The 22,988-nt window shown below is 45.0% G+C and overlaps 2 long non-coding RNA genes across 2 annotated transcripts; both read right to left on the reverse strand.

Moving 5' to 3' along the window:
• Positions 1-545: 545 nt before the first annotated feature.
• On the reverse strand, positions 546-4,290 carry LOC127668870 (uncharacterized). Its single transcript, XR_007974229.1, has 3 exons — positions 4,135-4,290; positions 2,790-2,928; positions 546-751 (listed from the first exon to the last, which is right to left on the reverse strand). It is a non-coding gene; the product is annotated as an uncharacterized LOC127668870 (long non-coding RNA).
• A 9,435-nt stretch (positions 4,291-13,725) lies between these two features.
• On the reverse strand, positions 13,726-22,274 carry LOC127668868 (uncharacterized). The gene is made up of 3 exons (XR_007974227.1): positions 22,163-22,274; positions 21,196-21,300; positions 13,726-14,006 (listed from the first exon to the last, which is right to left on the reverse strand). It is a non-coding gene; the product is annotated as an uncharacterized LOC127668868 (long non-coding RNA).
• Positions 22,275-22,988: the final 714 nt, after the last annotated feature.

The following is a 22,988-nucleotide window of genomic DNA, read 5'->3' on the forward strand; positions in this document are numbered from 1 at the left end:
TACTACTATTGACCTTAATTCCTGTGTGTAATTAAATCGGTATAAAAATGGATTTAGAATTATTAAACCTGCCCTTCAGTCTCAGAATTGACTGGGGTCATACTGCAGTTTTGTCTAATTGTCTCTTTCTTTTCAATCCTTGTTCCTGCACTGGAGAACCTGTTGGCTCACTGGGCAGGCTTGGTCACTTTAAAAATCGGTCTTTTCACAACCTCCAAAAGCAATGGAGCCAACTTACTACAAACTAAATGTTGGAGCCAAAATGTCCTTCTTTAAGTTGACTTCCTGGGCATTTTGTGTCAGTAGTGGAAAGCGGACTAACAGAGAGACTGAAGAGCCTTTGGATAAAGTTGTACTTGTTTGAGGGACTCTGATCCCCAGAGTAGATCCCACTGTGAGGAATTATGCAGTGAGCTCTCCAGAGCTCATGAAATCCTTGGATGCAGAAAATACAAACAAACACAAGATACTATTTTTAAACACAAGATGCTTTTAAAAATCAGGATGCCAAAAAAAAAAAAAAAAAAAAAAAAAAAAAGGCCAGTCATACAAACTGTGAGTGAGGTTACAAAATACACACACACACACACACACACACTCATTCACACAAGCATACACACTCATACATCCACTGATTTCTGGTAGATGTGGTTTTTGGCAAGCAATTTGAAAGTATGAATTGAAATATATCTCTCCTCTATGATCCAATTCCACTTCTTCGATTCTTCCCAGAGAAACATTTACACAAGTGCTGGAAGAAATGAACCAACACATTACTGTTTATGTTAGCAGAATGAAAAAGCAGCCCAACTACTCAGAAATAAGGAAATAGCCCAACAGACTGCTTTGTCCTTGTGGGGTCCTGTGCAGCAGTTACAGAAAACTGGGTAGTGCTCTATCACAGCTCAGCAAGTTCTCCCAAATATCCTGACTCATGGAAGTGTCTCTAATGAGCATATGCACACCTCTCCTAGCCTTACAAATAGAACCATCAGTGTATACATTTTATTCGACTACCCCAGGATGCATCTTTTAAAAGAAGAAACACGAATCTACGTTTACATCTATGACAGCATCAGATGGCTGTGCTGGGTAGTTTTCTGTCAACTTGACAGAAATTAGAATTATTTTGGAAGAGGGAAGTTCAAGTGAGAATATGCCCCCACCAGATTGGCCTGTGAGGAAGCCTGTGGTTCCTTTTCTTGACTTGTTATTGATGTGGGATGGTCCAGATCATGGTGAACAGTGCTGCCCCCCAGGCTGAGATCCTGGGTTCTACAAGAAAGCAGGCTGAGCAAGCCACGGAGAGCAAGCCAGTAAGCAGCACCCCTCCATCAGCTCCGGACTCTGGATTCCTGCCATTTAGGTTCCTGCCCTGACTTCTGTCAGTGATGAACTCTGATTTGGCTCCCTAAGCTAAAATAGACCCTTTTTGCCCTGTTACTTTTGGTCACGGTGTTATATCACAACAATAAAAATCTTAGCTAAGACAATGGCTATCAGAGATGCTAGCATTGTCAACTGCATATGTGCAATGAATAATTTATAATGTACACAAGTTGAAAGAATTTTTTAAAAAAATGATTACAAAGATTGTGCTATACTAGTGTTTATCAATGTGTTAATTGGTACTGTGAAAATTTAAAAAATAACCACAATTTTCCAATATCAAGAAATTAGCTAAATATATTAAGGGGATCTCATGATTAATAGCAACATTCTAAACAACACAGAGAAAATGTTCACAGCAGCTGCACAAGGAAATGAGCAGATTTCTAAACAATGGCTACATTGTTTACACATTCAACTCCTAAGCAGGTGTCAGGGTCCAAAGTCCAGGCAGGTATGTGAGTCAAACATCTTCTGAGAGGTCCAGCCTCCCTGTCTGCAATATCATTGATGGAAATAATCATCCCGTAAGATATCAGAATACCTGAGATCCAGAAGAACTGCAGAAAAGGACCCTTGTTCAAGGACAGAAGTGTTGGGGCTCAGAGAAAATAAAAAATCCTTGTACAGGTGACTTTGAGAGCCCCTGGGTAAACAGGTCGGGGTGGGGCAATGAGGGAAGGTTTCTATGAAATTCCAGTTCCATTATTTGCTTAAAACCCAGATTCACCCAGGAGGAGCAAAGTCACCTTGAGACTTACTCAAATTTCATCAGCCAAAGAAGAATCCACTTATCACAAGGCAGAGGCACACTTCTGCATACGGCTTCTATTCTGAGGAACGTTGGCCATTTACTGTTCTCCAAGCTTGTGCTCCCTAAAAACTCAGAGAACCTCTGAGACTGTCCCCCACTTTCCCCACTTGCCTCTAACCTATGAGGAAGCTACTTAAGCCTTACCCGTTGGGCCCCTCCTTTGGATTTTAATTTTTGTCAATGACTCTCGTGCTTACGGATGTTCATATCTGTCATGATTTTCCTCTCAGCTAACCATGCATTATAAGCACTATCAACTTCCTGATTCTGTTTGTTTTCATGGCTTGGAAACTCAGTATTCCCAAATGGCTGTCTTGGTCATCAGCCTCTGATACTTTTGAAAGATAGTGGAATCCTTAGGGGAGGGAGCCTAGTGAAAATAAGTTAGGCTGTTGTGTCCTCTCTTCAGTCTCTTTGTTCCTCAGCTCCCGTGAGGTGAATCCCACTCCAACTTCTGCCATTTCCTCCCCCCTTGATATCCTTCGTCATCCTAGAACCAACGTGTGTCATCAACTTGTAAGCAAAGGTGAAGTGAAACCACCAGAATTAGACAGCTCTGTGGGTAAAGGAAAACAGTTTACTCAACCGCTGAGGCGATCTCCTGGGCGTCAGAGAAAACAGTATGGATATTGGGAGAGTCCTTCCTTATAACTGGTGCAGCGGGCAGAGGGTGGGTTCGCTGGAGCAGCCTGGGAGCCACCATGGGGCTCTGAGCCACTGGGGACCTGTTTAAGTTAATAGAGAACTCAGTGCACTTTCTGGAGACTGGAGGAGCATATAAGGAAGTGATAGCTTTCACGGCAAACAGAAACCCATTTTACAAGATTTCTAAGGAATGCTTGGTGTTGACCTGGTCCAAATAAGCATGGGCAGAGCCCAGATTGCCATTTTTGGGGAGTTGAGACCCATCACAAATGTAGACTAAAAAAAAAAAAAAAAAAACCTCTGAAAGTATTAATCACATAAACCTGTTGTTTAAGTTGATTTACCTCAGGTATTCTGTAACAGTAGTGGGACATGAGGCACCTCCCCCCTGAGGAAGATGGTGTGTGGCACCCCTAAGAGACAATCCCGTCTTTACTTCTTCCTATGGACCATATGGGAATAAGTCCAAGTCCAGATTAAGATTGGCTCGAGGGTCCACAGGATGTACCAGCCACCAGCTTGGCGATGGTCCCCTTTGGTGTTGACCAAGACAGTGGCTTCCCACCTCTTTCCCCACCAGAGGGCAGAGTTCACACCTGCACCGGGAACTCTGGGGTGGAGAGGCACAGGCTGAATCCCAGAGGCAGCTCTTCGCTTCCTCTGTGCCTGGCAAAGCCCCAAAGCAAGGTTTATATCTTTCTCTTGGTCTTATCAGGAAACCCACCACGTGTATTGAATCCCATAAAAGACTATACAGAAAAGCAAGTGATCCCTTGAAAGCCAAGGACGAATGTTGGAAAATGAAGTGGGGAAATCAGTGCGATCAATGGGGGGAAAGCCCTATAAGCTGGATGGATTTATCATTGTGGGGAATGGAACCGGAAATGGAGGGGGAAGAGAGAGAGACACGGGGCTTGGTGTAGAGCCAGGTGAGACGTGACAGACAACTCAAGCGCTGAGCAGTTGTGGCTTAGAAAAAAGCCATAAAGCAGCAAACATAGATACACCGGGATCCCCAGTGTGATTTCGAGGAGGGGGAGGGAGAGGAGAGGAGAGGAGTTGGAAGAGGAAGAAGATGGGGGGGGGGAGGAGGAGGAAAAGAGGGAAGGGGAGGAGGGGGAAATGGGAAGAAATACAAAGATGAGACCGTTAAGTCGCTGGGAGAGAACATCAGGTGTCTGGATGATTCGAGAACCCATAACCCGTCAACTAGCCTACTTTGCTTTGGCCTCCATTTTTTCTCTCTTGTGTATGTTCCCCTCCTGCCCCGGGCACCAAGCACTTACTACAACAAGGGTGGACCGCAGTAAGCACCCGACAAGCAGGTCCTAGCATGGGCAGGAAAGAAGCTCCTGGAGTGGCAGGTAACTGCGAGGCAACCTGTTTGCCCAGAGTGCCAACGCCCTGTCCCAGACAGTGCCCAGGGGCCGCCCCATCCGCACCCCGGCAGCTGCCTCCGGTGGAAGAACCCGCAGGACCAGCCACCAGCTTAGCGATGATCCCACACAGTTCCTGTTCCCTGCTCTGCCTTCGAATCTGAAAACACACGGCAGAGCTTTTCTGGGTGATCTGTCCGCGAGTTTGCTTGATTTCCAGCCCGATCCTGACAAGGTGCTTTGGCTTTGGGGCAATACTGACACCAAGTGTTGGAATCTCCAGGGTTGAAGGGAAAGCGAGACTGGGAAGGGACCCGCCACAGGATGGCTATGGAATTCCTGGGAAGGGACCCGCCACAGGATGGCTATGGAATTCCTAAGTGAGCAGGAAAGTTCACAGGACAGTGAGCTGAGCCCTGCTCCCTGATGTGCACATAGTGTGGCCTCCTGGCGGGTCCTTCCACAGGAGAAACTGATTATTAGAAAAAATTTATTAAAAAATTAGATTATTAGAAAAGATGATTATTTAAAGCCTATTTGGCTTTTGCTTCATTTTTTTTTTAACAAGCTAGTTCTTCTTGAAGGATTTCTTTTCTTTGTTTTTCTTTTGTGTGCTGGGTATTGAACCTGTAGCCCCCTGCATACCAGGCAAATACTCCACCACAGACCTACAGCCCTGGCTCTCTTTTGATTGGTTTTTTTTCTCATTATTAGTTTTGTTTTATTTTATGTATGTGAGTGTTTTGCTCAAATGCATACCTGTGAATCACATGTGTGCCTGAGAGGTGGGAAAAGGTTCTAGATCCCGTGGAACTGCAGTTACAATGGTTGTGAGCTGCCCTGTGGGTGCTGAGAATTGAACCTGGGTCCTCTGGAGAGAACAGCCAGTGTTCTTTCTTTTGTTTGCTTGTTTTTTGGTTTTTTTGTTTTTGAGACAGGGTTTCTCTGTATAGTCCTGGCTGTCCTGGAACTCACTCTGTAGACCAGGCTGGCCTCGAACTCAGAAATCCACCTGCCTCTGCCTCCCAAGTGCTGGGATTAAAGGCGTGCGCCACCACCGCCCGGCCAGCCAGTGTTCTTAACAACTGAGCCAACACTCCAGCAACTATTTTGACTTCCAGAGTAGGATCTTACTAAGTTCCCCAGGATGGGTTTGAACTCTCCATTCTCCTGCCTCAGCTTCCTGAGTAACTGGGATACGGGACCAAGCCATCAGGCCCAGATCCTTCAGGTTTCTGAGGTTAGTTTCCAAACACTATTATTTTTTAATAAAGAACATTCGCAATCTTTTTTTATTATTTGGGAAGTTCATTAATCAAAACTTAAATATTTAGAAAAGAAATTAAAGATGTGAGAATATACTTAAATATTTGAAGAGTCTTACTCTTCAAATTAATTATGAGATAGTCTCAAATACTGATGTTTCATTTGGAAATTTCTCATAATCAGATTTCCCTTTTAGCATATCAGAATATACCTTTGCAAGTATTTAATAACTTTAGATAACAAAGTAAGATAAACATATTGTGTTTCCAGCTTAACATTATTTAGATGTAAATAATTAAAAAACATTTTACACTAAAATTGTAAATTTTGTGGTAGGGTCTTCAGTGGAGTAAGTTATCTCTAATAGTATATTTAACATTAAACAAATATCTATTACTGTGAAATATTACACAACAATGGTAATACTATTACTATTAGAATTAAAAAGTTATTTACTGGAATTTTTTAAAAGTTTACCTTATGAAGAAACTATTACCCAACCCAGCCGAAGGCTGCTAAACTTCTTATGGTTCCTTGCTTATAGCTCTTGCCAGTCTTACACATAAGACTTTGCTACACACTGTCCTTGCAAGTCTGTGCCCTCTAAATGAACTGGCCTGGTAGTCCAGACCTCTCTGATCTTGAAGTGTTGAGTTTTTATTTTTGAGTTTCTACCAATGCTGTTGCTTCTTCTTCTTCTTCTTCTTCTTCTTCTTCTTCTTCTTCTTCTTCTTCTTCTTCTTCTTCTTCTTCTTCTTCTTCTTCTTCTTCTTCCTCTTCCTCTTCCTCTTCCTCTTCCTCTTCCTCTTCCTCTTCCTCCTCCTCCTCCCCCTCCCCTTCTCCTCCTCCTCCTCCTTCTCCTCCTCCTCCTCCTCCCCCTCCCCTTCTCCTCCTCTCTCCTCCTCCTCCTCCTCCTCCTCCTCCTCCTCCTCCTCCTCCTCCTCCTCCCTTTTGGTTCCCATAAAGATTGTTTTAACTATTTTTCTGCTTTGGTTAGATTTGCTTGAGTACTACTCAACTAAATTATAATATAATGCTTGCCAATCACTTAGAATTTTTCATTTAAATGTATTGTTTTCTTTTGGACTTATATTTTTAATTGCATAATTATCCTGTTGCAAACCTGGAAAGAAAATCAATGCAGTGTAAAATACATTGGCAAAGGGAACATTTCTAAAAATTTCTCCCATTCAGAGCTGCACCCCTTTAAAACATGTCAGCTTAGTTCTTGGTGTACTTATGTGCCGTTCAGTGTATTGACAATGGATGGATTGTATGTCAAAGGTTGGAGCGACCAGTAGGATGGTAAGGCTGGCACAGAAGACAATGGGAGGAACAAGGGATAGATGGACATTTAAAGGCTCTCCTGGTACAAGACCCCTAGGTCAGCGATGAAACTGGCTAGCGTCCTACAGGGCAATGCTTCCCACATGTAGAATTACCTTTTCTGTTGAACAAAACCAATTGCAATTGGTGGGAAAAAAATCTCTTGGGTGAGGTTCAACTTCCATGAGATGAAAACCCTCATGCAGGGGTGCAAACCAGATGAGCATCCGCTCAGTTAGATAAATGGCTTCCGGGTCATGTGAGGACACTGCCCTCTTTGATCTTCATTGTAAAAAGACATTGGTGATGGACTGTGTAAAAGCAACTCACGGAAAAACAACGCTCACTGGCTCTAGTTCTGAGGTCGACTTTGCAAATACACCAAACCAGTCAGCTCTGCTCCCTGCTTCAGAAGTGTTGAAGAGCACATCTGGTTGGCCCCCCACCCCCATTCCCACCCTCAGCAGTGTGCTCCCCATGACTCTTCAGTACTCTCTTCCAAGTTGCCAGCGGTGTTGCTGAGATCTTTATAGTTTAGCATTTGGGAGCCATGACAACGGTGGCACGATTGCTCCTTGGGAACCATGAACATCAGGATTAAATATTAAGAGGCTACTGACTTTGAGCTGTCCTCAGTTTGGGAGATGTCCAATGATGTGTGATATGAACTTGACGAAGCACCATAGGTCTAGTCCAGCATGATATATATATACCCGGTTCTACATAAAGGTTAATTTCCCTTTCCTTAGCTAAGATGCAAACATTCTCCCCCCTGCAAAGAGAAATGCAGAGCACTGGAAAAGACTCAGTTGCTGTCAGGGTTCCTCAGTGGCCAACTTCCACAAACCCTGATAATCCTCATTCTCAGCTTTATGGACCATTATCTGAGATCCTAATGGTGCTGTGATGTGAACACAGGAATCGGAACCCACTTGGATGCAGATGCAGTAACATAGCAACTAAAACTCACAGGAGACAACTCACATGTACTCTTCTTTCTTCACTGTGTGTAGAGATTTGAAGAGGTTTGGCCCCCACTCATGTGTTTGAATGCTTGGCCCACTGGGAATATGCTATTAGGACATGTGCCCTTGTTACAATAGGTGTGTGCTAGTTGGAGGAGCGGTGTCACTGTGGGGGTGCTTCAAGGGCTCCTCTTGCTTAAGGTAAGCTCAGGACAGAAGAGAGTCCCTTCCTGTGGAGGAGCCTGTGGAGACAGTCTCTGGTTGCCACCTTTGGATCAAAATAGAGAACTCTTAGCTCCTCCAGTACCATGACTGCTTGGATGCTACCATGCTCCCCACCATGATGATAATGGACTAGACCTCTGAAACTGTAAGCCAGCTCCAATGAAAGAGTTTTCTTGGTTATGGTGTCGCTTCACATCAATGGAAATCCTAACTAAGACCCTGCGCTGGCACACATACTATAGGGTGGAGAGTCTCATCAAGGTTGGCTGCCCAAATTCTCCTTCCTAGGAAGTAATGAGAATGTTCTGGGAGCCATATCCCTCTGCCCTCTCAGGGCAGACAAGGGACCGTTGGTGGTCTGTGAAGCAATAAGAATTACCAGACCAACAGAAGGCCATCTATCTGTCATTAGAAGCTAAGATGGGGGTAATTTGTGGTTTAGAGTGATCTGGCCAAGCACTTGGGTGAAAACTGAGAATCTGACAGGAGACACCTGGCCTCCATCCACTTTATAAGTAAAGGGTAAAGTATCCCCTGGGAAGTGTGTGGATATTTTGGTTTGAAAACATCTTGTCTTATTTCCTGCCCCAAGAACCTCAGCCCACTGAGCTTGTCTGTGGGCAGTGTCACCACGAATGACATTACCATGACAGATCCATGGTCTGTGGTCTTCAGCCTGCAGGAGAAGCCAGAGGAATGGGTCAGTTCTAACACTGGCTAAGTATCTGGACAGTGGAGGGGTGTGGTGTTTTGAGTAAGAATGGTTCCCATAGGTTCATCTACTTGATTCCTTAGTCACGTGGATATGCAACTGTTTGAAAGGATTAGAAGGATGAGGCCTTGTTGAAGTAGCTGTGGTGGGGAAGCTTGTTAGAGCAGGTGTTGGCACTGTGGGTGGGCTTAGAGACTTCAAAAGCCTACAGCAGACTCAGTTTCTCTCCCTCCCCCTCCCTCTCCTCTCCCCCCTCTCTCTGCCCCCCTCCCTCTCCCTCTCCCTCTCCCTCTTTTGGCTTGTGGATCAGGATGTAGTTCTCCAGAACCCTGTGTGCTGCCATGCTCTGCCCTATGATGATAATGAGCTAACCCTCCCTCGGAAACTGTAAACAAGTGCCCAATTAAATGCTATCTTTTGTAAGTGTTGCCTTAGTCATGGTGTCCCTTCACACCAACAGAGCAGTGAATAAGACAGGTGTTGCTGCCCTTCTATTGAGGGCAGGGGCCAGCCTGTTCTCAATGTCAAGGCAACTCCTGTAGTGCAAGACCTAGACAGCATGCTGTTTTGAGCCTTGATATCCCTCCCAGGCCCAGGGCTGCTTGGAGTTGAGACTCAGCTTAGGCCTGGGCCATTTTGCAGATGCTGGGAGAAGAACGCATGAGATTTCTCTTGACTGGGACGTCTGCTTGTCTGCATTCTTGGGAGATGGAATGTGCAGTCTCAAAAACCTCCCCCAACCCAAAGAAATAAACAAAAGCTATTTTTCTTGCTTTAAAATCAAACTATCTGCTGCCAGCAGTGGCTGCAGCTACTCAGCCCTATCTAACCTCCGGACCGGGAAAGAAGAATCGTTTACCCATAATCCTCTGCAGGACAGTGATTGGTTGGGAAGCTTTGGCATTGGTTCCAGACCAGAGGGCAGAGCAAAAGCGAAACCTTCGAGCGACAAATAAAGCACGTCACGCTCTGGCTGTAGAACAGTCTCAGTTCTGTTAACTGGAAGAAATGAGTCACCACACTTTCAAAATCAGTGGTCAGAATTCAACTGTAGCAGGCACACAAACCTCTCACTTCTTAAGCAGATGGGAGGGAAGAATGTTTACCTCTCTGTCACTGTTCAGACTTTTCTCACAAGCCTACACCCTCTCCGCTACAGGAAAAACAAACCGAACTATGTTTAGCACGGAGTGGTAAACTTTGAAATAATACCCACTGTCCCCTCAGGGGTTGTGTGACTGCTCTCAGATTTCATTGTCCTCATGGCTTTTTTGTGAAGACAGTGCCATTATTCTAGATAGAGTGACCATTATAATTCATCTACTACTACGAACATCTTTTTTTGTTGTTGTCATTTTGTTATTGTTTTTGTTTTGTTGTTGTTTTGAACAGGACTGATGAGATGGCTTAGGTGATTGCTGTCAAGCCTGGTGACCTCAGCTCAATCCCTTGGACCTACGGAATGGAAGGAGAGAACTGACTGCTACACGTTGTTCTCTGACCTCTACGCACAGGCCACAACTCTCCACCCCCACCCCACAAGCGTGCGCACAGGCATACTAATGCAACCAAAATCCACCTGTATAAATGGCCACAGTCTTCCCGTATCCCGGTGCATACCCAGCTAACCTCTGCCAGCAAAATCCCTCCAAGCGTGTTCTCTGCAGATACAGATACAAAGGAACCTTAAACACAAGCACAATTTTCTAATTACTTCTCAGGATTAGTGTGTGTCTTATGCCACAATATCTTATTTTGTGTTTATTTATTTTTGAGGCATGCAGCGCCAACTCCTAGGTTATAGGGACACCCTTCGCTTGACCCCTTCCCCCACCCCCAACTTCTTGAGTAGCTGGCTGGCACAAGCCATGCGATATTTATTTTATAATCATCCCTATAGACAAATCCAGGCCATGCAGGAGAGAGAAAGGGAGCACTATTAATAACTGTGCTAGGAAAACAGCCAAGGTGTTATTCGCGCTACTTTGGAAGGGAGGGGGATACCTCAGGCAATCTTATGATGGAAGAGGCAGTCAGGTCTATTTTGTGACCCCTGTTTATACACCTTGTGCTTCGCAACAACAAGCAGAGTTGTGATTGTCCTGGGAGGTGGCTCTCTCTGGCCCTGTGGGAGGAGGATTTGAAGCCCCTGCAGGGATGTGGGAGCCATTTTTGTTTTGTTTTGTTTTGCTTCTGATCTTCATGCCTGGATTCACTCTGGGGTTTTTTCTAAAGTTACAGGGGTCTCTGTTGGTCACTGGCAGGCTCATCTGGCTGAGCTCTCTTTTTGTGGCACACAGGAGTGAACGGTTGGCATTCGGATGTCTCTTGTTCTGGCTCTCAGGGCCCCACGGCCGGCCTCTTCCAGATCACGTGTTACCCACCTGACTTAGCAGATCTGAGCCGCTACATTGAACCATTTGAGGTGTAATGACAAGCAGATAGATTAGGTTCTTCAGTGACCTGTGCCTTCTTCAGAACGACAACTCTTAGGCTCCCTGGCCCGTCTCTTCCTGTTCATGAGCAGATCCAAAGAGGGCAGCAGCTGAAGACCCTGAGCTCACCCTTCTCTCTTCCTCTTATAGTTCCTCACTTCCAGAAAGTGCAGGCGACAGGCCCACGCCTTAACTCACAGAGATACGCCGGCCTCTGTCTCTTGAATGTTGCTACTAAAGACATAGGCTACAATATTTGGCACAGAATAAATTTAATTAATTTATAAATTAATATAATTTCTTAATTTTTTAAATTAATGATTCATATTAGGCAAAGTACTGGGTTTTATCATGTCATTTTGTGTGTGTGTGTGTGTAGAAAGAGAGAGAGAGAGAGAGAGAGATCAGACCATCTTATAACAGATTTGATAAGATCCAACTTAATGGTCCACACTGGGGAAATATTCCATGTGACCTTGTTCCTCATCTGTAAAATGGGCACATTCTCATCCTTTGCAAGGGTGCCACACGGAGGGATGGTAGATGACAGATGGCAGCTGCCTGCCTTGTCTTCGAGCCCTCAAACCCACTTTGTCACAACGCAGGGGCGTCTTGTGGTTACACCTACCCTTCAGCTCAAGCCCAGGTATTCCCCAGGCCCGCTGCACTCGGTGGCTGTTTATAGGGGTTTTTTGTTGTTGTTGTTTTGGCTTGGTTTTTTGGGGTTTTTTTCCTTCTGAGCTCAGGTTAAGGGGAAGGAAAGCAAAGTGAGAAAGTGGGCTCCCACCACCCCTGAAACTGCTCCACGTCCAGATCATTAAGACAAGAATTGAAACAGTTTCTGGAAAGTACCCTTGCCAAGAGGCAGCTGCAAGGGAGAAAAGATGGCCGTGAGCGTCAGCGCCTCGTGGTAGACTCCCTCCACAGCAGGGCTCTGTCCTTCTCAGACTTCTCTGATTGTTTTCCTTCTGCTGGTGTGGGTCCCGCTTCCTCACAAATTCTCCTCTCTCTGTCTTAGAGAGTGAGGCTCAGTTCCTACTTCCCAAGGATAGTGGACCCTTCGGGAGAAGATGTCAGGCCACTTAGTAAGCCAAGCAGCAGCTGGAAAGAAAACAGGATTTGAGGTAAGGCAGGCCTGGGTCTGAATCCCAGCTCGGTTAGTGTGTGACCTGCAGAAGTTGACTTTCCAAGCTTTAGTTTCTTCATCTGTGAAATGGGAGAGTTCACATCCTGTTAACAGGCTGCTGTGGGGGGGGGGGGGACTGGAGCACACACACACCATCTGGAACTGGTTGTATGTTTACTTTGCATGCAGTGACACATGTAGACAGACATACACTGGGAGGGAAAGCCCTAGAAATCCCCAGAACCTGTGTGTTAGCCACACATGATTCACTTCTAATTCCTGTTTACCTGGCAGAGTGCTAGGAAAATATAAAACTGTGGTTATGGTTAAATAATAAGATGTAAATATATTCCACATAATAACACCAATAATTTTTAGAGATCGACTAGATCTTCAAGTTTGTATTTGAACAAATCCACTGGAATTTTTTTAAAAAGTGCCATAGAGGGGGCCTGCACCCTCAGCATAGTCCCTACCACTGACAAGGATGCTGTAACAGAACCTAAGATACTCGTCAACTTGACACAAGGTAGAGCCACCAGAGAGGAGGGAGCCTCTGGTAAGGAAATGCCTCCATAAGATCAGACTGTGGGCAAGCCTGTAGGACATTTTCTTAATTCATGATTGATGGGGGAGGGCCGGTGCCATCCCTGGGCTGGTATCCTGGGTGGTGTAAGAAAGCAGGCTGATCGAGCCAGTAAGCTGCACCTGCTCCCCCTCAGTGGCCTCTGCATCAGTTCCTGCCTCCAGGTTCTGCCCTGTGTGAGTTCCTGCCCTTGAAGCTTTTGATAATGAATAGGGAACTGTGAATGAAATCAACCCTTTCCTCCCCATGTTGTTTTTTGGTCATGGTGTTTCATCACCGCAGTAGGAACATTAAGACGCTTCCTTGACTTTTGTTCTGCAAAGGTTTCAGTATTGGATGCGTCACATCCCGTACGCAGCTTAAGAAACCCTTGGCTATCTGGAAGCTTTCCAGGTCCTAGTTGACACCTGTACGCGGCAGATACTTGAAGCACTTCTGAAAAGCAGGCAGCAGAGATTAGTGGGAAGAAACAAGGCCTGGAGGATCTGTCCCTGTGAGCCTAAGCCTGAGCCCAGGGCTCTGAGTCCCCTCTGGCGAGCACAGCCTCTGTGGAGATTTCTCTAAACCACTTTCTGCAATAGCAGAGGGCACAGTTGCTACAGCTCTCCACCTCATTCTTTCTCTGCAGCACTCAGACCTTGGCCTTTGAGAAGTGTATTGTTTTATTTTATTTTATTTTATTTTATTTTATTTTATTTTATTAAGCTCTTCATTTACATTGCCAATGGTAAAACCTTTCCCAATTCCCCCTTCCCAAAATCCCCCCTCCCCAAAGATTCCCAACCCCTCCTCCTACCCCTCTGTCCATGTATGTCCCTCTACCTGACACACTCCCACCTCCCCCCACCCCTCACCCCCCATATTCAGAAGACTGCTCTATTTCAAGGTCCTGAGATACTCATCTGGCTCGAAAGCTGTGATAATTCATTACTCAGACCAACTCACGCCATTCCTATTTTTCCTCTTCAAAACAAAACCACTACAACAGGAGGCATAGAAGAAGTAAATCAGGAAGGCTGGGACACCACATCTGCTAGAACAGGAGTCAGGTTGGGCCAGTGGGGTTCACAGCGATGTTGATGGAGCAGTGGAGAACTAAGATCGATGGCCACTGATTGACAGCTCTTTCCGTCCTTGCTTGCTGGAGTCAAAAAAAAAAAAAAAAAAAAACAGCAAAGTCAGACCCTGGAATGGTTAGGGCAAATGTTAGTCAATAAAACCAGCATAGTAGGGAACAGAATCCAGGCATGACTGAATGCAACCTTGATTCAGACAAAAGGTCTGAGTGCTATGACGGGAGATAGAAGAAGGGAGGGACAAATGGGGAATACTAGAGTCAGGGAGAAGGTGGTTGGTTCATCGGACACACACCTCCCTGGGTCGGTTAACTGGGACTTACTGAAGGTGGCCACACCCCCTGCTGGGCTGACAGGGAGAGGAAGGTTTGTTGGCAGCTTTGAGTTCTCTTCAGTAGGTGCTTGAAGTCTGGTAGGGTCAGCCCAGGCTTTGAGCTGTTAGGAATTACACCGGGCTTCACTGGAGGCGTTTCGGAGCAAAATTAAGGTCTAAGGTAGAGACTTATAGCTAGAGTTGGTCAAAGGAGCACTCTTGTTCTCTCATGCCCAGTGTTATGATAAAAATTGTGAGCCAGGGGTTGGGTACCTTTGGTGGCCGGTGTCAAGGTGAACCTCTGAACCGTGCAACAGATCTAGCGGAAGAGGTTTAGCGGGCAGGGTGACACAGAGAGACAGAGAGACAGGGAGAAGCAGAGTGAGAGACAGGCAAAGATGAAAGGTGGGAGACAGAGAGACAGAGACAGAGAGACAGAAAGACAGAGAGACCCGGAGAACTGGTGGAGGCAAAGAGACAAAGAGAGATCCTGGATGGCTGGTGCTGGTTTGTCCACAGTGCACACATGGTGGCGGCGGCAGCGGCTGGGTCCCTGGCAGGCCAGTGGAATCGCCTGTGTACTAACACCGAGTGTCTTCAAAGGCGATCCTTTCTGTGGGACTCTGCTTCTTAGCTGAGCTCACTAAACACCCATTTAGGGTTGTGTAGTGTGCGTGTGCGCTGCCCACGTGACTGGTGGAGTCTCTGCTGAGGCAAAGCACTGGTGGGGTGCTCAGAGACAGGAGAATGCCCATTACCAGGCGGTAATTAGGAGGTCCCGGGAGACAGCCACGCTCAGGAGCTTGGAATTTAGCCCTCACCCTGGTTCCATTCCCCTCCTGTGAACCTCCATTTCTTTACTCACCGATAAAGTGAGGGAGAGACCTTTGTCTTTGGACTTGTGGGCTAGAAAATCTTGGTGCCAAGTGAACATTTAACGAGCAGTTAATGAATACTCATTTCTTTATCTCCGGAGCAAAGGTCAAAATGAGCTTGGTTTAATAATCAAGTCAAATTCCCAAATTCTTGCGTTTTTAGGTTTAGTTGTCTGTGACCTAGAAAACCATTTCATTGAGGTTCTTAAGACCACTCCCAAACACCTCACTTGTGCAGATGCCACTCTGTGCTCCGAATAAGCACAGATGCAAAAAGTCTGTCGAGAGATCTTTCAACATACAGGTTTTCCGTAAGTGAGAGGGGTGGTTCTGTGACGGGGTCCACGGTGAAGATGCTTCTCACAGCCTACACCCCAAGCACGGACATCCCACTCTCTCACCTTTCCCTGGGAGTCTCTGATTCTTACACATCCTAGCTAGCGCCAGGGCAACTTAGGTTCACGCTCTGACTCCCCACTCACTTGGTAATTTTGTGAAACGGGCAAGTGATTTAAGTTCTCTCCGCTTCTGTTTCCCCCTCTGTGAAGTGGATAAAGAACAGTGCGCTGCCCGCAAGGTTCTCTTCTGAGGCTTCGATGTGAACCGGATAAAAAGGTGCGGCAGAGATGGATCGGGACAGGTCCTAGCGTGAGCATCACCGCACGGTATCCCTCTGTGCTGCAGGACGGTACCCAAGGCGAGGGCAGAAAATACTCGGGCATCGACCTAACGGAGAGACTAGGGGCGACTTTGTCCTCGGTTGTCTGAGGAGGTACCCAGTTCCGGACAGAAGGTGGACGAGGAACAGGCTCACACGGCCTCCCCACAGCCGTGTGCTCAACCCGGTCCCTCATGGCAGAGAGAGCCAACGCCTGGGAACCGTGGAGTTTCTGCTGAGCGGTGTTCGCAGACAGAGCAGGTATGCAGCCAGGGAAAACAGACCCGTGGCCGGACACATTCGAAACTTCTCTCTGGAAAACTTCGCAGGAAGTTTTCTTAGCTCCCAAACCTCTGAGTAGGTTGATTAAAATCCACTAGTGTGTATCTGATACTGAAGAAATATCACAGGAATTCTCGGTGCTCCAGTCTAGACTAGCAGCGATTAAGTAGATCCCACAAGTAGATCTTTGCAAAGGTTAGTTTTGCTTCTTTTGAGTGACTTGTTTCTTGTTGGAGGAGGGGAGAGTTCGTAGAAAATGGCCCCTGTGATTGATAGACCCCTGTGAGGTCTGGAGGGTCTGATGGGCACCAGCAAAGTGTCGTTGGTGGCTTCGTTCCCACCAACCTCACTCCCACCCAACAAGCCAGCCTCAGAACTCCCATCATCCATCTGTGCAGACATTCATTCACAAACTCATCCCTGCTGTCTGCTGTCTGCTAGGTTATGCACTGGAGAGAGAGCAGGGGGCAAAGCTGAAAAACCTCTGCCTGCCCCAGGGGACTGACGCTGTGCGTGGTACAGGCATGCACCCGTCTCTCAGGGTGTGCAATAAACGAAGGAATCCGCGGAAAGGCGATGAGTCAGGAAAACAAAAAGCAGTGGGAGAGAAGATGGAGGGCGGGAGGTAGAGAGGTCAGAGCTTGGAGGAATCTCCCACAAGGCTCCAGGATGTTGCCATGGTTACTGGTCCCTGACTGCCAGACAGCCTGGAAGCTAAAACTTATTTATGTTAATTATTGTACCATTATTTTAATTTTGTGCCATTCATAAATGTCAGTCATTGGTGTCGTCTGGGTGGATTAACTAAAACCCACTAGTGCACATTGACGATTGAGGAAAAAAAATCAGGAGATTCTCAGTGTTTGGTTTTCATTTGAAAATTAGACATATTTTTTTTAGTTCGGAATTCTGCAAGAAAACTACTGGGGACTTTATTTGACCCTGTGATGAATCTACTGGAATATGGATACACATACATAGGGACCAGCTGAAATTTTTTGGAAACTACCCATTGAAGCTCATTTATCTAGCACTAATTGAAATCATTGTCCCACATAGAACCTGCCGGCAGTGTTGTGGGTTAAGGGCTGAGGAATTTTCAAGCCATCTTGGCTGCTTTAGACTAGATCAGCAGTTCTCAACTTGTGGGTCTTGATCCCTTTGGGGGTCATATATCAGGCACTGTGCATATCAGATATTTGCATTATGATTCATAATAGTAACAGAATTACAGTTATGAAATAGCAACGAAATAATTTTATTTGGGGATTACCACAGGAGAAACTGTTAGAGGGTCACAGCATTGGGAAGGTTGAGAACCACTGCTTTGGTTCAGATAGCGTTACTGTTCCTGACCTATTTATGCTGTGTACCCGGCCCCACATACAGGGCAGACAGACAGGTGGTTGGGTACGTGTATGGGTAGATGAAACGGTGGATCATTCAAGCAAGGGACAAACGTATAGATGAGTGGGTGGACAGTTGATGAAAGAAGTAAAATCTGTGCAGATCCTCACAATAATTCTATGAAGACTCTAGAGAGAATGTGAGGAATTCTGGAGTGTGGTGTGAGGCCGTGGGATTTAGCATGTAAGTAAAGCAATAGCTTAGGTAAGAGTGTGTATAGGGAGAGAGATAAATAAAGGTTGACCAGTTTGAGTTTGTAGACTTTTTGTCCAATTCTTCTACTTTTTTTATTGTTGGTGTGTGTGTGTGTGTGTGTGTGTGTGTGTGTGTGTGTGAGAGAGAGAGAGAGAGAGAGAGAGAGAGAGAGAGAATGGCATTGGAATTTTGACGAGAATGGCATTGAATCTGTACATGGGTTTTGTACGGTAGTCACTTCACAATGGTCCTTCTTTCAATCCGTCAGAATGGAAGAAAGCAGTTTCCCAGTCCCATTCAACTGCAGTGTGTGGAAATTGTAGAATCGAATGTGACATTTGGACTAAATCACATGTCCCTCTCACCCAGAGAGTGACAAAGGAGAACAGATACTGAATGTTTTATGCAAGGGAAGGGTTGGCAGCAATCTCTCGGGAGATTGAGGCCTGTGGGGGAAATGTGAAAGGAAGAGACAGGATGAATGTGTCTGTGAAGGCCCCATACTTGGGAGCCAAAGGCAGGGAGCGTCAGAGGGTTGTGAGTTCAAGGTAATCCTTATATAATAAGTTGGAGACCAGCCTGAGCTACATGAGAATCTGTCTTGAGGAAAAATTAAGAGGGACAGAAGGCCATTAGGTGGTAGGGAGGACAGCCTAGACATGGTAGGAACAGTAGATGGTGGGACTTAATAGGTCAAAGGTTATAGGCAGAGATTAGAGGGAGCATCGGAGAAGTGAGTAGGTGGTCCAACACGGGGCAGAAGACGTGCAGGGATGTGGAAAGTATAAGTTATGGGTCACAGTGCAGCCGTGCCTTAGGGTGAATCATGTGGCATTATCAGAATGGTTATGAGAATTGGTGAAATCAATTGCCGGTGAACTAGATCAGCCCAGGCCCCTACCGATTTCTAAAATCAAGTCTCATCGGGTGGCTGGAGAAATGGCTCAGCAGTTAAGAGCACTCACTCCTCTAACAGAAGACCCCAGTTTCCTCTCACACCAGCCTGTAATTCCAGCCCTAGGAGGTACAGCGCCCCCTGCTGGCCTCTGCAGGCACCTGCACACACGTGGGATACACTTCCCATGTTAGCTACTTCCCCGTTCTGTGATAAGACACAATGAGCCAGGCAACTTGGAACAGAAAGTGTTTAATCAGAAAGTGCTTAGTCGGGCGCGTGGTTCCACTGGCTTAGAGGCCATGGCCATATGGCCGCAGGAACAGCCGAGAGCTCACGTCTCAAACCACATGCAGGAGGCAGAGACCACACTGGCAACGGCATGAGTCTTTTGAAATCTCTACACCAGCCGCCAGTGACAAGACCATGTCTCCTAATTCTCCCTGAATAACCAACTGGGGGATCAAGAATTCAAACTGAGATGTATGGGGGAATCTCAGGAACCACATTCACAGAGACACAAACATGATTGAGAAAAGGTTTAAAAACTTTAAAAATAAAGTTGGGTTGGGAAGTCCATTTACATATTTCTTGTCCTTGTTTGAATTCTTCAGGGCAGTATCAAACACAGGATGTTACACATAGTATCTAGTTGGTTTCTTAAAGGAAAATTGGGTTCAGCCTGTCCTAAGTGGATATTAGGTTTTATATATATATATATATATATATATATATATATATATATATATATATATATATATATATATGTTTTGAGTTATCAGTCATGCTCTATGACAACAACAGGCAAATGTAAACCAAAGTTGTTGCCTGAAATAAATATTCATGATACAGTGGTCATAAGCCCTTAAAACTCTGAAAACAACATTTCTAATTACACAATGGAAACAGTATCTTTGTAAATACCTACTAAATACCCATGTCACTGTACGGTGTGGGGACACTGTCCTGTGGGTCACCCACCTAAGGCCAATGCATGTGGCGGGACACTTAGAATCCTTTTATCTGTGCTGGCTGTGAGTTCCAGCTGGGCTACTCCATTCCAACGTAAGGGAAGAAAGATGGGAAGAAATACTCCAAGATCCCTGTGCAGACGTCGTATGAACATCTCTCTGACAAGGCGCTTTTGAAGGTCCTTTGGCCCCTGTAACTGTGCTGCCGTCATGAGAATTCTCCACCCCAACGACCGGCCTATCTTCTCAGAGCACTCACATGGACACAGACAACAGAGTGCTTTAGTTACTGTCAAAATGTTCTTTACCTTCTGGATCGTGTGAACTTTCAGGATCATAATTGAAATGTACGAAGGAAAAAAAATCCATTTTCCATTTAAAAAATATTTGGATAAAGGATTTGAGATATGATTTTCATCAGTGTGTGCTTTTACTTTCAAGTATTATGCATATTACATTTACTTTTATTTTGTGACTATTTAAATCACTTTCTTGGTCCTTATTTCTATAGTCCACTTAAAATTATTGCTAATGCTTCTTATGGTCATAAGCTGTTCTGGTCTTGTTCAGTAAGAATTGTGTCCTTCCTTTGTGGACAGTATTTCTCAGCTCTAGGAATCCTGATAACGTCTCCTTGCTTTCTAATGCAAGCAATAGTATTGGCTTCCAGTAAACATTCAAAGTCATACGCGTTATGTTCAAAGTTCTAAGTATCCTTCCCACGGCTCCCAGCAGTTACTGATATAGGACAAAAGGCTGAAGCCCACGAATTTTGCATTTGTCTCCAACTTCAAAAGTTTTGTGGTATTTGGAAAAGAAAACACTTCTGAAGGAAACAGCATTCATTTGAACCACAATTAATTTGCCTTGGGCATTATAATTTTGGGGCAGATATTGTCCATATCAGAAAACTGTTCTAAGTTTTATGAATGTTGTTTTATCTCAGTTGTTCTAGAGGGTTCTGTGTTCTCTGACGTCTTCTTGTCACCTGTTTTCCATTGCTGCACTTCTTGGGGGCGGGCGGTGGCTCTCACGCTAATGTGAAGGACTGTTCGTGCTGATGGGCAATGGGAATAGAGCCCTTCCGGGCAGGGATGGGAGGTGCCGTCATCATGACCAACCAGGATGCGGAGATAGGACCATGTACTGGCTGGTTTTGTGTGTCAACTTGACACAGGCTGCTTGACACAGTTATCACAGAGAAAGGCGCTTCAGTTGGGGAAGTGCCTCCATGAGATCCAGCTGTGGGGAATTTTCTCAATTAGTGATTAAGGGGGAAGGGCCCCTTGTGGGTGGTGCCACCTCTGGGCTGGTGCTCTTGGGTTTTATAAGAGAGCAGGCTGAGCAAGCCAGGGAAAGCAAGCCAGTAAGGAACATCTCTCTATGGCCTCTGCATCAGCTCCTGCTTCCTGACCTGCTTGAGTTCCAGTCCTGACTTCCTTTAGTGATGAACTGCACCATGGAAGTGTGAGTTGAATAAACCCTTTCCTCCCCAACTTGCTTCTTGGCCATGCATGACATTTCTGCAGGAATAGAAACCCTGACTAAGACAGACCAGAAGCAGGATTTGGCTAGAACCCTCAAGACTGGCTCCAAATGTTCTTTCTACCTTAGTCCCCGTGCCCCAGAGGTGCCTCAGTTCCCCCAAACAACATCACCTGCTGGAGGCCGAGTGATCAGACAGCTCCTGAGGCTCCTCTCACCTCTAACCATGATGGATGGCATTTCTTCCCATCAACCACAGCAGACTCGGACTTTGCAGCCTAGAAAGGAAAATGCAGGAAAACCAGCTGCTTCCACTTTCTTTAAATTAAATGGCTCCTCTCCTATTTTCAACCTGTGTAAACAAATATAGGCTAGAGAAACACAAGATTGAGTACCTTGGATACATTAAAAAGATCATTCTCTTTTGTTCAAGATTTTGAGTATTATATTCAACATGACTAGTTGAATTATAAAACAAGTGTGTATTACTCAATAATAGAAAAAAATATGAACTTAACATTTTTACATATAAATTACATATCTGTTGTGGTACATAGAACAAAGGGCACAATATATATTTAAGTGGAGTTATAAGACATAAATTCAATAAAATTTAGCATATACAATATGTAATTACATATAAGAATATAACGTACACAACTATGCATATATATCATTGTTTTATATATATATATATATATGTATATATTATAGTTATGTAAGAGAACTATAACAATTATACATTTAAAGTGGAGGAGTTGCTCTCCGGGAGAGGGGAGGCAGGGGAAGAATTGGGGGGCTGGAGGGAAAGAGAACTGTGGATAAGATATAATGAAAAGAAAAGAATAAAAGAAAAAACATTTATACATTTAAATATATACAACACAGTTTTGTATAAATAAATCTATTTTCTGTTCTATTTATATATTAGAATATTGCATACATGTACATATTTAACATCTAAATTTTGAACACAGTTAATAACATGTTAAATGTCTTTTAAATACATATTTAAACTCTCTGTTGCCGAGATAAATACACATTGTCCAACTCCTCTGGTTTTATTTGAAACACTTCAAACACTCTCCTAAAGCCCTGCTTCCCACCTCTGCACACCCCTTGAATTTCCACTGAATTTACCTTTAAGTCGGTAATATGAACAAACTTGAGAGCTTTAGTTGAAAGTGGCAGTACAAACTGTAGACAGAAGCTCGGTACAAAATTTAGATGGGAAGAGAATCACTGCAATAAGCCTTTTGATATTTCACAACTGGCATTGTTTCTGCTTTAAAAAAAAAAAAAAAAATCCATGGCGCCGGATTGATTGTAGTTTGGAGCTATAGCGCCACCTAGTGGCTATTCTCTTGTTGCTGTTTAAAGTTGCAATCCAAGACGCCTACCTCTTTGCTAACTTGTACTTGACCACCCTTCAGTCAGGAACCCTAGAATAAATACTATTAGCTATCAATGTGTGGCCACCAGGACCGGGAAGGCTTCCGCTTGCTTGCTTGCTTGTTAGCACAGGTACCTGGGAATTCCGCAGGTCTAGATAGAGTACCGGGACAGGTGAGACTTTACGTCCTGGTATCTATTTTTTTCACTCCCCCCCCTCCCCATTATAGCTCTAGATTTCCCAGAAGCCAACTCCTGTGACTGGCTGAGGACTTAATAAGAAGAAAAAAAGCAAGCACAAGATTGCTTAGACAGCTCAGGGGGCAACAGGTCCTCTCCAAAGAGGAAGAGTCTTGGGAGATAGCCCCTTGGGAGGGAACACATCCTTACACTGTGTCAACCACAATGAAGGACCTCATTTAAACATCCATCAAAATAACAAAGATTTTTAAAGATCATCATGCTCAAAGCCTGCAAAAATGTTAAGGAAAGCCAAGAGGGCCCAGCAAGTTGATTGAGGGGTGGGGAAGTGTCAATAATTTGGCAATATTAAGAGTTTGGAGGGAGGCTGGAG

Source organism: Apodemus sylvaticus, chromosome 18 (genome assembly GCF_947179515.1).
Source record: "Apodemus sylvaticus chromosome 18, mApoSyl1.1, whole genome shotgun sequence".
NCBI lineage: Eukaryota > Metazoa > Chordata > Mammalia > Rodentia > Muridae > Apodemus > Apodemus sylvaticus.